Source organism: Canis lupus, chromosome 29 (genome assembly GCF_048164855.1).
Source record: "Canis lupus baileyi chromosome 29, mCanLup2.hap1, whole genome shotgun sequence".
In the NCBI taxonomy this organism is placed as follows: domain Eukaryota; kingdom Metazoa; phylum Chordata; class Mammalia; order Carnivora; family Canidae; genus Canis; species Canis lupus.
This window is the reverse complement of record NC_132866.1, coordinates 17,146,176-17,160,180: the sequence shown is the minus strand read 5'-3', so window position 1 is coordinate 17,160,180 and position 14,005 is coordinate 17,146,176. Positions and strand designations below refer to the sequence as shown.

At 40.1% G+C, this 14,005-nt stretch overlaps 1 protein-coding gene and 1 long non-coding RNA gene across 51 annotated transcripts in view; one reads left to right on the top strand and one right to left on the bottom strand.

The window, feature by feature from the left end:
- The window catches only part of TCF7L2 (transcription factor 7 like 2), a 282,007-nt gene that overhangs the window by 140,719 nt on the left and 127,283 nt on the right, over positions 1-14,005 (top strand). The window lies entirely within an intron of this gene.
- The window catches only part of LOC140620551 (uncharacterized), a 2,491-nt gene continuing 1,709 nt past the window's right edge, over positions 13,224-14,005 (bottom strand). Inside the window, exon 3 of the long non-coding RNA XR_012020310.1 lies at positions 13,224-13,392. This is a non-coding gene — a long non-coding RNA (uncharacterized lncRNA). The remainder of the gene's footprint in view (positions 13,393-14,005) is intronic.

Here is a 14,005-nt window from a genome sequence, read left to right as displayed (position 1 = left end):
AATATGTGGCCAAGATCAAGGTAAATAATTTAAAATTAGGGAAATAACACTTGTGGGTTATGTGAAATGGTGTTTCTTAAAGTTAGCCTCTCCTGATCCAGTGTTGCTAGCGGGAGTACTTAGTCATTAAAACAATTTTACAAAGTAAATATTAGGTTCCTTAACAAAAATAACAATAAACCCTAATAAAAATTTAAAGCAAAGAAAGAGGTGGGCTGTTTTCCTAATAATGATTCCAAAGTGTAATTCAAGATCCACCTACTGACCTTGTCGGTCTTTGGGAACTCTTTTCTCCCTTAGCCCTCATGGGTCCCCCTTGAGGCTCTTGGCGCAGTTTCTTCTTGGCCCTTTTTAGAGGACAAAAGAATCCCATTTTTATGCAAATGCATTGGCGTTGAAGGTAGAAATAATCGGGAACCTTGTTTCCACCCTGATCCTGAAGCACAATGTGGTCCCCATCCCCACCAGAGAAAGGTTTGCCTCTTGGTGGAAATGGCAGCGCCCAGCCTTCGCCCTCCCCGAGGTAAAGGGGGATTCGCTTTTGTTCCTTCTCTGATGAATGGAAGTAAAGTGTTCACTGAACCTGGAAACACCTCCTTTTGTGGCCTGTGCTCTCCTAACACAGGCCGTTAAACTTGGGGCAATCACTCTTGGTGGGGGATTGAATGGGGCCATTGTGGGGGGGAGGGGTACACACTGAAGCCACTGAGGCCACAGAAATGCCATTGTTTCTGAGTAGTCAGAAAAGGAGGAAGACTCTGGGGACCTCCGGGCACCCGTGCGGCCAGCACACTGACTGCTTTTCTAGGTCTGCGTTGCCCCAGGAGCCCCCCAACCGCAGCGCGGGTGAGGTGGGCTTCGGCAGGAAGCGCAGCAGAGCCCCCTGCAGTATAGACTTGGTGCCCCCGGGTGCTTCCTCCACACTTGCAGCCTGCTGGCTGCCCTAGGCCCAGCCATCAATTTTTGCAGGGAAGTTGGCTGTCTTCCTCCAGGCATCCAGTTAAAAACGTTTGTTAAAAAATCACTTCTTCCACCTTAGGAACAACAAACTCTCCCGATTCCCTGCCAGTGACTTTTTTGTACAACTTCCCTTTTGCCATCTGGTCTTTCAGAGGCACTTCTGATCTTAATTACATCATTCAGCCTTTGTTTATTTAAAAATCAGAAGGCAGATAGGCTGTTTGAGGGTTTATCTGTACTAATTGTGCCAGCATACTTGCCAAGTGTCCCTTTGGTTAGTAAAGGGAACCACTGCCATCCCCACTGGTGCTGTGATTTGTGCACACGCATGCACGCGCATGCCACCTTACCTGACGTGTTGATCGGAGGCGGGAATACACTTCTTGCCTTACGCTTGCCCTGCTGGCATTTTTCCATCCAACCTCTGCTATATAGTGTTGATATGAGGAGGATCTAGGCTTGCATCTAGGAAGGGTAAGGAGTCCTGAGTGCAGACTTAGACCCTGCCACATACTATGTCATCCCGGGGAGACTGTTTTATTCCCTGGGAGCCTCAGCTTTGGCATCTGTGAAAGTAGAGACTGGTCTCTGCACCGAGGAGAGAGAGTTGTGTGATTTAAAGGAGATGCATATGAAAGGCTGGAGAACAAGTTAGGCATCCTTGAACCTGGGGTCATACAATGGTCCAGGGCTATAAAGTTAAGCCCCCAGGCAGCCCTAGTAAACTAGAGGCCTAGATGCCGAGTATCTCTTGTCTATCTTTTGAAATAGATGTGTGGTTGGTTTTGCTGTTTGATAATTTTGATAATTTTGATATTCTAATTAAGCAGAGGTTTACATCAGAATACATTTTATAGATCTTCTAAATTACTCCTGCTTGACGACTATAATAAATTTCACACAGAAATTAGCTTTGCTGTGCTTAAACACTTTGAAAATACACTTGTTGAAGCCACTAAAGAGACAGGTTTAGAAAATGTTGAAGACATTAGAAATGAAGATATTAGTCTTCTCATTTTAAAACGAGCATTGTAATTGTGATCTTCTTCCCCTGAATTTAAGAAACTCTTAGAGGAATCGGTTCTTAATGGGTCTGTATGATCTCAGAGTTAAGTATGCATTTTTAGAAAAGTGTATCTTTTTAGATAAAAATGAACTTAGTTGTTACACGAACTTCAGATACCTTTTTCATCTGACCATCACAATGTGACAGTTGTAAAAAAAATCAGTTTTAGAAAACTTTATTTATTTATTTAGAAACTATATTTAAAGAATTTATGATCCTAACATATTCTTTGAAATGTTCTGAAATTATTGGAGGGTTTTTTTTGTTGTTGTTGTTTTGTTTTTTAAGAAAAAAATTTACCCTGAAAAGTACTCTAGTTGTAATGTTTTTATATATAAATTCCCACAACAAGCATTTCTTGAGCATGTACCCGGTGCTTAATTTGTTCTGTATGTTTGTACTTAAGACATGGTGGTAACCATGGAATATACACACATTTTCGGTAAAGGAAGCTGTTTTCCATATAAGCATGGCTGCCCCGAAATTATAGTGAAGGGTGAGGTAGATTCTAGTTGCTGACTCATGAGCTCAACATCTATATATTTTACCTAATTTATAGTTGGGAAAGCAGCTAAAAACGTTGAGTCCACGCCAGTTGTTTGAGGAGTTGTCGTTTATATAGCCCTGGAATTAGGTTCGGAAGTATTGGAAAGCCCCGTGCTGTGTATTGGGTCAAAGAGAAGAAGTCCAAATTAGTATTAATTGGTATTCATGATTGCTTCATGAGCACCAGTGATGTTTTGTCCCAAGCATAGACTAACTTGGCCAACTTTATGGGTCAGACAAAACAGCCAACAGCTCAAGTTATGGATGGTGTGAAAAACACAGCATCCAATTGTTAACACCATGTTCCCAAGTCTGTGATGTTCTTTGACCTCTGGTGCAAATAGCTGTTCATCTCAAGATGATTTGACAGCATAATTTAGTATTTGGGATTCTTTTAAAACTACAAAGAGGGGTGATTAAAAACTTGTACTTCTCTAGCATATAAAGCAAGCTTTTCATTTATATTTTTCAGGGGACAGAGTTATTGGCATTGAACATTGGCCTGGGTAGTTATGTTATACAGAACTGGTTTCTGTTTGAAGTTAGTTGACTTTGACTGGAGTATACAAATACCATCAAGGGACTCCAGGAGTGCATCTGTTAGCTCTTGGACGGTTGTAATCATTGCCCTCTAGATTGCAAGCTTCCTGAAGACAGGGACTTTTCTGTGTTTCATTCACTGATTTATCCCTAGTGCCTAGACCATGGAATAGACAGTGAATCAGTATTGATAGAATCAGTGAATGGGAAGAATGTAGGGAAGATTTCTACTGTGTTCACGACAACTGCAGCAATAAGTTCTCTTTTCCATTTGCTCAAGTTAATAACCATCTAATCTTGAGTAAGTTCTAAATCCTCTGAGTGTGTTTGTTTTTCTGCCTATAAAAGGAGGCTGTTGTCACGTAAGACTTTATTTGATTATGAGAAATAGTCCCTCCTAAACTTCCTTGAAGAAAGGTGCTAGACGAAAACAAGATGGTTTTGAAAAAAAAATACCACCACAGTCCAGACTGTAGTAAGATGCTTGGTTGCATTTGAAACCAGTTTCACAGTCTGCTTTAGGCGGGGATTGCAACATGCTTTCCATCTGTGCCTAATGCGGAGGAGCAAGCTTGCACTCCCAACTCTGCTCCTCACCGCACCATGGCAGGAGCATTGGCCCGGTGCTTCAGGAGACAGCCAATGGGCGTAGCTGTGGTGGAGGCATGACATAATTTAATTTTACCTTATTATTTGCTGGCTGTGCCCATTGTATGCTAGCCTCTGGGTGTGTTTACAAGTTGCTTAGGAAAGAGGTAGAGGCCATCTTGTCTATAAAAAAGGCAAGGGCCAGGTATGTGTACACACACACACACACACACACACACACACACACACACACCTTTCTTCCTTGGCGTCCAGCACCAGTATCGTGCCAGTGGTAAATTTATCAGCATCCAGCAAGTGACATGAAGGGCTCTGAAGGACTTACCTGCCTTTAAAATCCCCTCCCCTTCGCCCTGCAATTACCTATGGCACCAGCTTGGGGCTTGAGTGTGTTGTGCACTTTTCAAAAGCACACATGGATTGTAAAGGGCATGATTAAGTCTCCATGCTTACATAGTATACTGAGTTTAAATCCACTTACTGGGTTTGGATGACTTTCCCTGGCACTGTGGCTAAACTTGCTATGAAAAGCAAAGGTTCAAAGTCCACAAAAACATCATTTATTTGTTAATGAAAACCCAGGGATTTCAGAGGATCATGCTGTCCTACACTGTCCCCTTCCTCTTCCCTCTAATGTTTCGATGGAAGGTTGTCTTTATGTAGAGGTGAGCAATACATGTATTTTAAGCATATGAGGTGATAAAGGCAGGTGTCCATATATTTTGATCCTTCTCTCTTTATTTTTTTTAAGTCTTTTTCCTTTATTATGCTTTTCTGGCAAGTTTCTATGTGTCATTGCTATTGAGAAAATGACTTCTTCCCCTTCCAATTCATTTGTTAATTTCTACTCTTGGTTCTAGCAGAGACTCAACAGTTCTCTGTAAAGCAGATTCCCTACTTTTGTCATATCGCTGCAATAGTACTTAATTAGAGGCCATATGGGTGACAGGAGTCTTTTGGTTCTATAACCGGAAACCAACCCCAAGCGCTGGCCATCCAGGTCTGTCTTGTCAGGCCAGTAAAACCCTGACAGCTTGTGGGTTCTTCAGCATCCGTTTCTGTAGTTCAGTGGAAGAGCCGGTCCTTTTCTAACAAATGAGTGCAAAAATCCCCAAAAGTGTGTTATTTTGAAATATTTTCATTTTGACCAGATCTACAACTTGTATCTTATGAAAGCTCGATGTGCTGGTTTTGGCCCCCCAGGACTTGAGGAACTGGTCAGCAGCTGTGAAGAGTTGAATCAGAGGGAATAGGGCATCCCCCCTCTAAGGAGGGTTGACCTGGGCTGGATGCCATGGCTGGCTTGATGCATTCTCTTCAAGGGGGCTCTGTGTGGCTGGTAACTTTGCCTGGAGAAAGGAGGTGTGCCCCCTTTTAGAACGTGTGACCCTGCATTCTTGCTAGTCCTTGCACACACTTCTAGTCCCCAAGAGCTTTGTGGTCTCTCTCTTCTTTCCCACCAGCATTTAAGGAAACAAAAATTAATTTCCTTTGTTCCCCACTGTCCAAATTAGAGAAGCTAGAGATAAATGATCCTATTATGGGCATCTTAAACCCATGAATTTTTTTCTACTTGACTTGGGCCAAGGATCTCTTTTTAAGAGGAAGGGGGAACTTAAATAATTGAGCCAGATATTTTAAGATGTTCAATCTAAAGCTCAGCCTTTTAAGAATCAAATGCAAAGCCAGTCACTTAGCCTCGAATTTCCCACCATGATTCCATTTTTGAAACCTAGGATGGCCATCAGGGTGGGTTTAGCTTGATCATCATCTGTTACAGGTCAAATATGGTCTCAATAGTTCTTAAAATTTTAATCATGACCTCTCTAATCCTATGAGTTTTCAGAAGGAAATCCTGATGAACAGTCCTGGAATTGCTTTGCCTGGTAACGTCTTCTTTATTGACCGTATTTCCAGCTGGGCTCTCTTAGTTAATATGTTTGCTTTGGCTTCTCTCTCTCTCTTTCTTTCTCTCTCTCTTTCTTCAGGAACGTTTATCAGTAGATTGCATGGTTGGGGGAAATGATATTTGTTATGTAGCATTTTTCCCAAGGAGTGTTTTCTAGAGTTTTTCTCTAATACCAAAAATAAAGTATGATTCATGTTCTTAGGACATATTATCATTGTGATTTCTGTATGGGAGGTTTTTGTTTTTGTTTTTTTATTGACTGGCATATAGGTTTTAGAGATTGTGGTTGAGCACTTTTTTGCATCCTGATCAGAAGCCCTGACTTCTTGGTCCTTAGCAGAGAATACATGCATCCCTTGATAACTTGTGGACACCCTTAGTGGAGGCAATGATGTGTGGTCTTGCAGGAAGTCATAGCGTTAGCAGGTCTGTGTTTTCTTCCAGTGTGGAGCTTTGTCATTTCTAATGATGACAATCCATCAGTCCACACAGTGCAAAATGAAGATAAATTGAATTAATATATGTGAGTTAAATGACTCATTGATATAATTATACTGTGAGGATTTCTTTAGTATAACCTAACACATTTAGTGGTGTTAATTGTAACGGCTTTGCATGGGAGCATTTAATTTCATAAGCAAACAGAATAATTTATTAATTCTCAAAAAGCTATTTCAAGGCCTGGATGGAGAGGGAGAGTGTGCGCATTTAACTTGATGTTGACTGCGGTGTTAGGATGCTGTGCCTCATCAAATTGGAAATTGCTAAGGAATTTTTTTTTTCCCAATTCCAACTTTTACTAGTACATAGCCAGATGTGCCTAATTCAATAGTGCATCAAAATGAGAGTGGGAAATGGGTACCTTCTAGTAAATCTTAATAAGTCATTGAAAATTGAAGAGCACTGAATAATAAAACAGTTCTAATTGCAGTTAAAACTGTATTGGCGGTGGATATGGCTGAACAAGGATGATAAAACAGCCAAGGAAGAGCATCGGATGGTAGCACTGAAGAAGGGTAATAGACAGATTAAATGCAAAACTCAATTCAAATATTTTGTGAAATGTAGGCATGCTGTGTAAACCCATTTTTTGCTGAAAAGCATGTTTTCTCTCATGTCAGAGATGATCACAGGAATCCTTTTAATATTCATTTAAATAGTTTTTAATTGGCTTCAGAGAGTTTAAAGTTCAGCATGAAGGTGAGATCTAAGCGTACTAATTAGATCGAATGCAGTTTGACTCAAAGAGCAGACTTGATAATTAAGGAATTCCATACCAAATATACGTTTTGAAAACACTCTTCACATCCTTGAGGTAAAAAGAGTTTTCCTGAAAATTTTCCCATTCTTTCCCAGTAGAAATTCCTCTTAGACACTGATTATAAAACCTCACGTCGCCTATTGGAAAATGACAATCCATTTTTCAGAGCAACCCTCTCGTTTGTTTGTCATTTAGCCGACACCCTGTGTTCAGGTTATTCTAAATTTTTTTTCCCATCCAAGTGGAATTTTGACTTGCATGAACGTTGTGATGAACACAAGTTGTTGTATCTTGTGTGTCAACCCCCCCCCCCCCCAGTTGTTTGATGCTGTTGAAATGGAAGGGCTGAAGTAGAGGGGGCACTTAAGCAGTGAAGGGTTTTTCTTTGTAAATAATAGATCAAGAGCACTGGATCTGTATCTAATGGAGCTGTGTGCGGCCTCCGTTTCAAGGACAGCGCGCGGTTTTAAAAACCACAACTACCGACCATCCCGTCCGCAACCTGTGGTCAGTTGTGTGTGTGTGTGTGTGTGTGTGTGTGTGTTTGCTTGCTTGCCTCTTGTGATTCCCCACTGCCTTATCCCCTTAAATGATTTGCTTTAATGTCCGACTGTATTTCATAAACCTACAAAAAACCCCTAACGTTTTATCTCTGTATATGTATACATACACACACACATAGGCATGGAGAAAGGGCATGGAGAAAGATCCTTGGCGCTACTTGTCTTTTATAATTGTGGGATGATATAAAGAAGTTTGGTCCTGTTTTACTAAAAATGTTTGAATCTATTTTGCTATGGCGTGGTCTACTAAGAAAATCTTGATGTATATAGCTGACATCAGTGCAGAAATTAGTTTATCCAAAGAGCAAAAAGATCAAATTGATTATGTTTGCAAACATATGTTATCTTGATAGTTTGGTGAAAAATTTAATTTATCATGTTCTCCCCCCCCCCCTTTTCCCCTTCCCCTTTTTGAGTTTATAAATCTGTTCTTGTATTTGCTGGTTTGAATCTAGATTTGAAAATCACAAATTGGACACCTGAAGTATTATTGGGAGATTTCATACAATTCTTAAAAATATAATAGGGCTTTGTTCCTCCTGAATTTGAATTAGTTATTTTTTTTTATCACTTGCAATCCAAACATTACACCTCATTACTGTTTTCCCTTGAATTGTAAAAGTACAGGCACACACTAGTATCTTAAAATACTTTGTCTCTGTCAAAGGCATCGTTGAAAATAGAAAAATAAACACTATGTGTTAAATGTCAAGTAGCAATCTATAGAAATAGAATAGAAATAAAAGTACAGATTAAATCAGGAGATTCCTTTGCATATTTCTGAAAGAGTTGTTTATAAAATTATGAGGTAGCTACTCTAAATTGAAAGTTCTTTTTTTAAAAAAGTACACCCTTCAAATTAGGGCCCGTTTTAAAAAGGGTTAAAATTCATTTCCTTGTGATAAAATAGTTTCTAGCAAATTGATTTTTTAACACAAACATTTTAATATTTTTATTACATACAAAAACACATGTTGGAAACTAATGCTCCTAATGCACTGCTTCCTTGAAAGAAAATCATTAGTCTTCTCAAATGTAAGTGTAAAGTTGATCCATTTTAGCCTTCTTGTCCATAAATCGTTGATTATTGGTTTTGAAGGAAAGCGCAGGACGAGTGTGTTTTGAATTCTAACTTTGAAATCGTAGATGTACAACATGTTCGTTGCAGTCAAATCACAAGCAGAGAGAACCCATTTGAAATAATTTTTAAAGCATTCCTGTCAGGGCATTATTTATAGGAATGAGAAGTTTCAGATTTTAGGTTTGAAAAGTTGAGGTTGGCCGTACTTCAAATCTACAATTTAACTGCTTTGAAAGAATGGCTTTGCTTGTCTTCAGGGGAACACAACTAAGGGGACATCAGATCATCCTTTCCGAGTCTTTCATCCTTAAGTATAACAAATTGTTTCTTTTATTAATGTGGTACTTGCACTATCGAAGCAGTTCTTAGGGGAAAATAATCGGGAAGATCTGCTTTGCTTCTCAGATGCTACAACCTGAAATATGTTACTACGTTCCCTTGAAGGGATTTTCTCCTCTCAATCTTTTCTTCCTTCCCCAACAAATATAGTAGCTAACATAATAGAAATTGCAGAAAAGGATACAATGAGATTTCTTTCCCCTTTCTCCCAGCATGTTTCGGTTGGCTAGGAGAAGCCAAGGCATTGGAATATGATTATCCTTATTTAAGGGGGAAAAAATGATATAATTTGTCATCTTACCAGCTCTCGGCATTCTCTGCGGTGCGCGCTTAGTCAATGCCGGGAAAACAGCAGAATGACAGCTAATAGATATCTCTGCCCTCAATTGTTTAGACATTTTTGTCTTTTGTGACATTGAAGAAAAGACAAGGAAGGGAATGGAAGCAACTAAAAAATGTCAAAAGATCAAAAAATCAATGGGCCGCAGGAATGCGATCTGTTTACCAGGGGTGGCTGCTCTTTCTGTTCCGCCAGGAGTCCGAGGTGTGTCCCGGGCAGCTCGGGCGCCGCGTCCCCTCCCTCCCCGGGAGATGCGATTCCGCACCAAGCGGTGCCTCGCAAAGCGGCCACGCTCGCCTGCTCGCACCGCGCCCCCCCTGCCCCCATGAATAAATAATAAAATAAATAACAGCTTTCCTCTTAAGACTGGGAAAACCAAGTTTTGGGGGGCCGTGTCTTTCCGTCCATCCCCAACCGTTTTCAGATTCGCTGGACGCAGCCCAGCAGATGGGTTATAGGATTTATTCATGGGCACTTCAATTTTCCTGTTCAGGGGGAGAACACTTGACATTTTTATTATTTATTTATTTGATTTTGGAGGGAAAAAGTCAATAAGAGGGAAGCGGGTGATAATCAGGTGGGGCACATCGGGCAGATGAGTAATTGTTTTGTCCCTGGCTTGGACTGTTTGGACAAGGCTTACATATATCTTGGGGTAGTCAGTGTTGGGTCGGTGGAGATTTTATTTGACAACTTGTTTCTTAAAAAGGAGGACGCTATGTGGGTAGTAAGACAATTGCAATTTAGGAGAGAGAGTGTTGATTGCTTTAAAACTTTTGGGTTTGAACAGTAGACCTTAGTTACCTTTTCTCTTGCATTTTAAAAAACTTTTCAACCAGTTGGTTGCCTGGTGTGTGTGTCCGTCCGCGTGTGTGTGTTCGTGTGTGTTCACCTACATGTTTGCCTGGCATAAAGTGACAGCCCAGGAAAATGGATGGACCCTACAAGGCAAGGCTGCAATCTGTTGGGGGAATTTTTTTCCCAAGCCTTGTAGTTGCTATTTGATAATAAGTGTGGTCCAGGCTGCATATTTTATAAACTTTCTATTAAAGTTGGGGCATGTTATCATAAAACTCAATTGCGATACTTTGTATTACGCTCTGGGATTGAGAGATAGACATAGGATTAAAAAAACAATTTCTAGGCATTTCTAGATGATAAATTTAATTCTCTTTGCTATTTGGAGGTCTTCTTTGAAAATGCAATTGTAATGAACGCATTCAGAACTGGAGAATAGATTTACCCTTGGCTTCAAATAGTCGACGTTATCAGGCGCTGTCATTCGTTCCTTCCTATTTTCGGGCTGCTAATTGATGTTTTTGATGTCAGCAAGAAAATTGAAGAAAATGTCATGTGTGAACCAGTGCGGAAGTTAATAAGATTGACTTCGTTGACAGAATTTACAATGAGAGCAGAGACTGCATAATGGGACCGCTGCGAATTCTTTGGAGTCAAAATTGACACCTCACGCTAGGCCAGTGGTCGATAGGAGAGATGGAACATTTGGGAAAGTTCCTAATCTCATTTTTCCCTCCTTACCTTTTGGTCTCCGATGGTTACTTAGTTTCACCAGCAGCTGTTTATCCAGGAGGCTATTGCTCTGGACCACGCCAGGGCCTCAGTTCAGGCTCCCAGTGCCACCAACAATGCTTATTTTTTATGCTGTTTTGAGTTTGAAAGCAAAAGAGTCTTAAAAAGGTTAGATTAAGATGTGTCTTAAGGAAAGATATACTAATATCGGTCAGGGTCATTGCAGATGCTTGGGTTATGTGCAATAAAGCCGAAACGCAAATCCCTCTTTGAATAAAGAAACCGAGTTGGCACTAAGATCAGTCCTCGAGCATAACAGAAGGCTATAACTTGCAAGCAAAAAAAAATAGTAACGTTCTTGGCCACCGGTCCCTGACCCCCAAAGGAAACATTTTAGCCATGGTGCCCCTTAGAGTTTTTTTGGTAAGTTATTGAAAGTTTAATATAATAGTTTAATTTTCCAGTAACGTGGCAAAGTTTATTGGATTTGTGTGTATAATTATGGATTGGATTAGTTGAGTTTGGTTCAGTGCATCTGATTATCTTCTGGCCTTTAGGGAAATGCGCTAAAACCCTAATATGTCCAGTACCCCCAAGCGGCCTCTTTTTGAAGGCGCCGCACAAAATGTGATCTCGACCAGCGCTCAGCCTCCAAGGATCTTCAGTGAGAGACATTATTCTTGGAATATCCAATTAATTCCACGGGCAGTGATCAGTTAGCGCTTCTTCTTCCTTTCTCGCCATTTGAAATGCTAACACAATGAATATTTTCTCATTGGTCTGTGTCCCTCGGCTAAGCTGTTGCCGCGGGCTGAGAATTTCATCGACTGATGAGACCAGAGGCCCCGCCAATAAAAGGTTACAGTACGTGATTTGCATGCCAAGTGGGGTTTGGTTTCATGAACTTAAAAGTTCTTTAACTTTTATTTGACTTTTTTCTTTTGTTCAAAGTAGATTGAGGGGTGAGTATATTTGTGAGTGTTTAAAGTATGAAAATTGCCAGGGACAGTAGGTCACAGCGATATTTTGGACTATCCTCACAGAGACGGTGAAGATGGCCTTTGTGTTACCAGCCTTTATGGAGAGGAACCAAATCAACTCTCTAAGATCAGGTCTACGGGAAAGCATTTTTTCAAATCTTGTGATTTTGTGTTGAGTCCCTCTAGTATCCTTGAAGAGCTTGACATTTGGGGGGAGTAATACTGTTAGAGAGTATCTTGTGGTACTAATAATCTGCTTTGGCTTTATTTGAAATGACTAGAGAGCCATTGAGTAGGGCATTTGGAAGAGGAAGGAATGTCCTTTTCTTTGGAGTGGTTGGTAATCAGAGTCTTGGGTACCAAGAAAACAGTACATTCTAGAGGAGTATTCAAAGGCAGACATCTTCTGTTTTCAAGGGTAAGTTGGAAATTGTTATAAAATATTGAGTTGCACGGAGCATAAGAAAATGTACAGGAAAAAAAAGAAGAGCTATCTGCATGACTTTTGCCAGAGTAGATTATAACGGATTGGGTCACAGCTTATAAAACCTAGTTTCAGAGCTATTTCTCAACTAGATAGAGCCCCATGACATCTGAGGCCAACAGCACTTGCACATATGTTCAATTGGCTAAACGTTTGGCTTAGAAAAATAACACCTGATGGTGTCACTGTATCTCTTTCGTCTTCCAGAATCTTCCAAACTTGGATTTTATTAAGTGAAGATGCTCCTTGTTGATTTAAAGCCATAATAGATGTCCCCTGATCTAAAGAGTACTGGTTGACAAAAAGGGGAAAGGAGTATGGTATAATAAAGGTACTCAATCCCTTCTCAAAATGGGGGAAAAAGGGATTGAGGTAAAAAGAAAGAGTCAGCCTTCAAACCACAGTTCTCTTAGAGGAAGGGTAATATGATTGGAGACTTGACATATTTCAACCGAATGAAAAATCATGCTACCTTTACCAAAATTGTTAGCAAAAGGGAACTGGCAGGGGTAGGAATGGAGAGCATTTCCCCTCTTCTCCCCCTCCCGCCCTCTTCCTTCCTTCCTTTCCTAGCTGTCTGTGAGGAGCAAAGCAGGTGGCTCCCTGTGGCTGACTTTTCATGACAACATGCCATTAGAAATTGCCGTCCTGTTGATCAATCCTCTCGACATGACAGATTTGCCGCAAGGCCTGGGTCTTTGAGCGCCAGCACTGTGGCTTTTCCCTCCTTTTTTCCTGCACTAATTGGTGAAAGTTTTTTTACTGTGCTAGTGGCAGAGGAAATTCTTTTGAACGTTGTCACAATCAAGTGTTGACTTCTTTAGAATTGCAAGTAGGTTAAGTGAGTATCAACATTGGGGGGTGGGTGGGAGGAGGGAAAACACTAACAAAGTTACTACTACCTAAATTTTATTATTACGATTGAATTGGAAAACAAACTAATTGGATCATGCACACACACACACACACACACACTCACACACACTAGAATGAAGGCAAGTGTTAAAATCATGGTCCTTTTAAACTTCTTTATGTTTTGTTATTTTGGGGTGGGGGCAGACCTGACATTTGGAAGGAGGAAAACACTTTGTACTGTTCATTAGGTAAAATGTATCCAGTGTCACTTCTTAGTTTCTTCCTATATGAATGGATTCAGAACAGCAGGACCACAAACATTACATAACATACTGCAAATCAAAAGGGACACATAAAGCTTCTATTAGTAGAGTGTATTTTACTCTGAACTACTGACATTCTTCTGTCCAAAATCAACACAAAAGAATAACCTCTTGGCCAAGGATTTGTTCTCAGATATTGATTCTTCACCAGAGTATCAAGATGCAATTCTGCTCAAATTTTGCTATTTTGGTCATATGTGTGATCATTTTTTTTTTCACGTAGAATATAATAACCGTTCATATTACCTAAATCCTAACTCCTCAGTGAAACTGAGATTCGGCACGGTTTACCTTTCTTTTTAGAGAGAATTCAAATCTGAAACGCCTTTTTTAATATGAATGATTCAAAATATTTACTGAAGGAATTTGTAAAATCACTCTGTGCTTAAAGGTACATTCTTTGGTGATAAAAAAATGGTAGATTAAAAGTTTTGCTTCGCTGGATTGAGAGAGAGTGTGAGTATTTAAATTTTTCTTGTCACAGAATCTCTGGTACATTCTGATTTCTTGACTGTGTACCATTTCAGATAATTCCTAATTGAAAACAAAGTAATGGAAGGCACAAAACCCTGTAACTCTACCCTGGGTTGTTGGTAACTATCAGGAAGAAATCCTACACAAA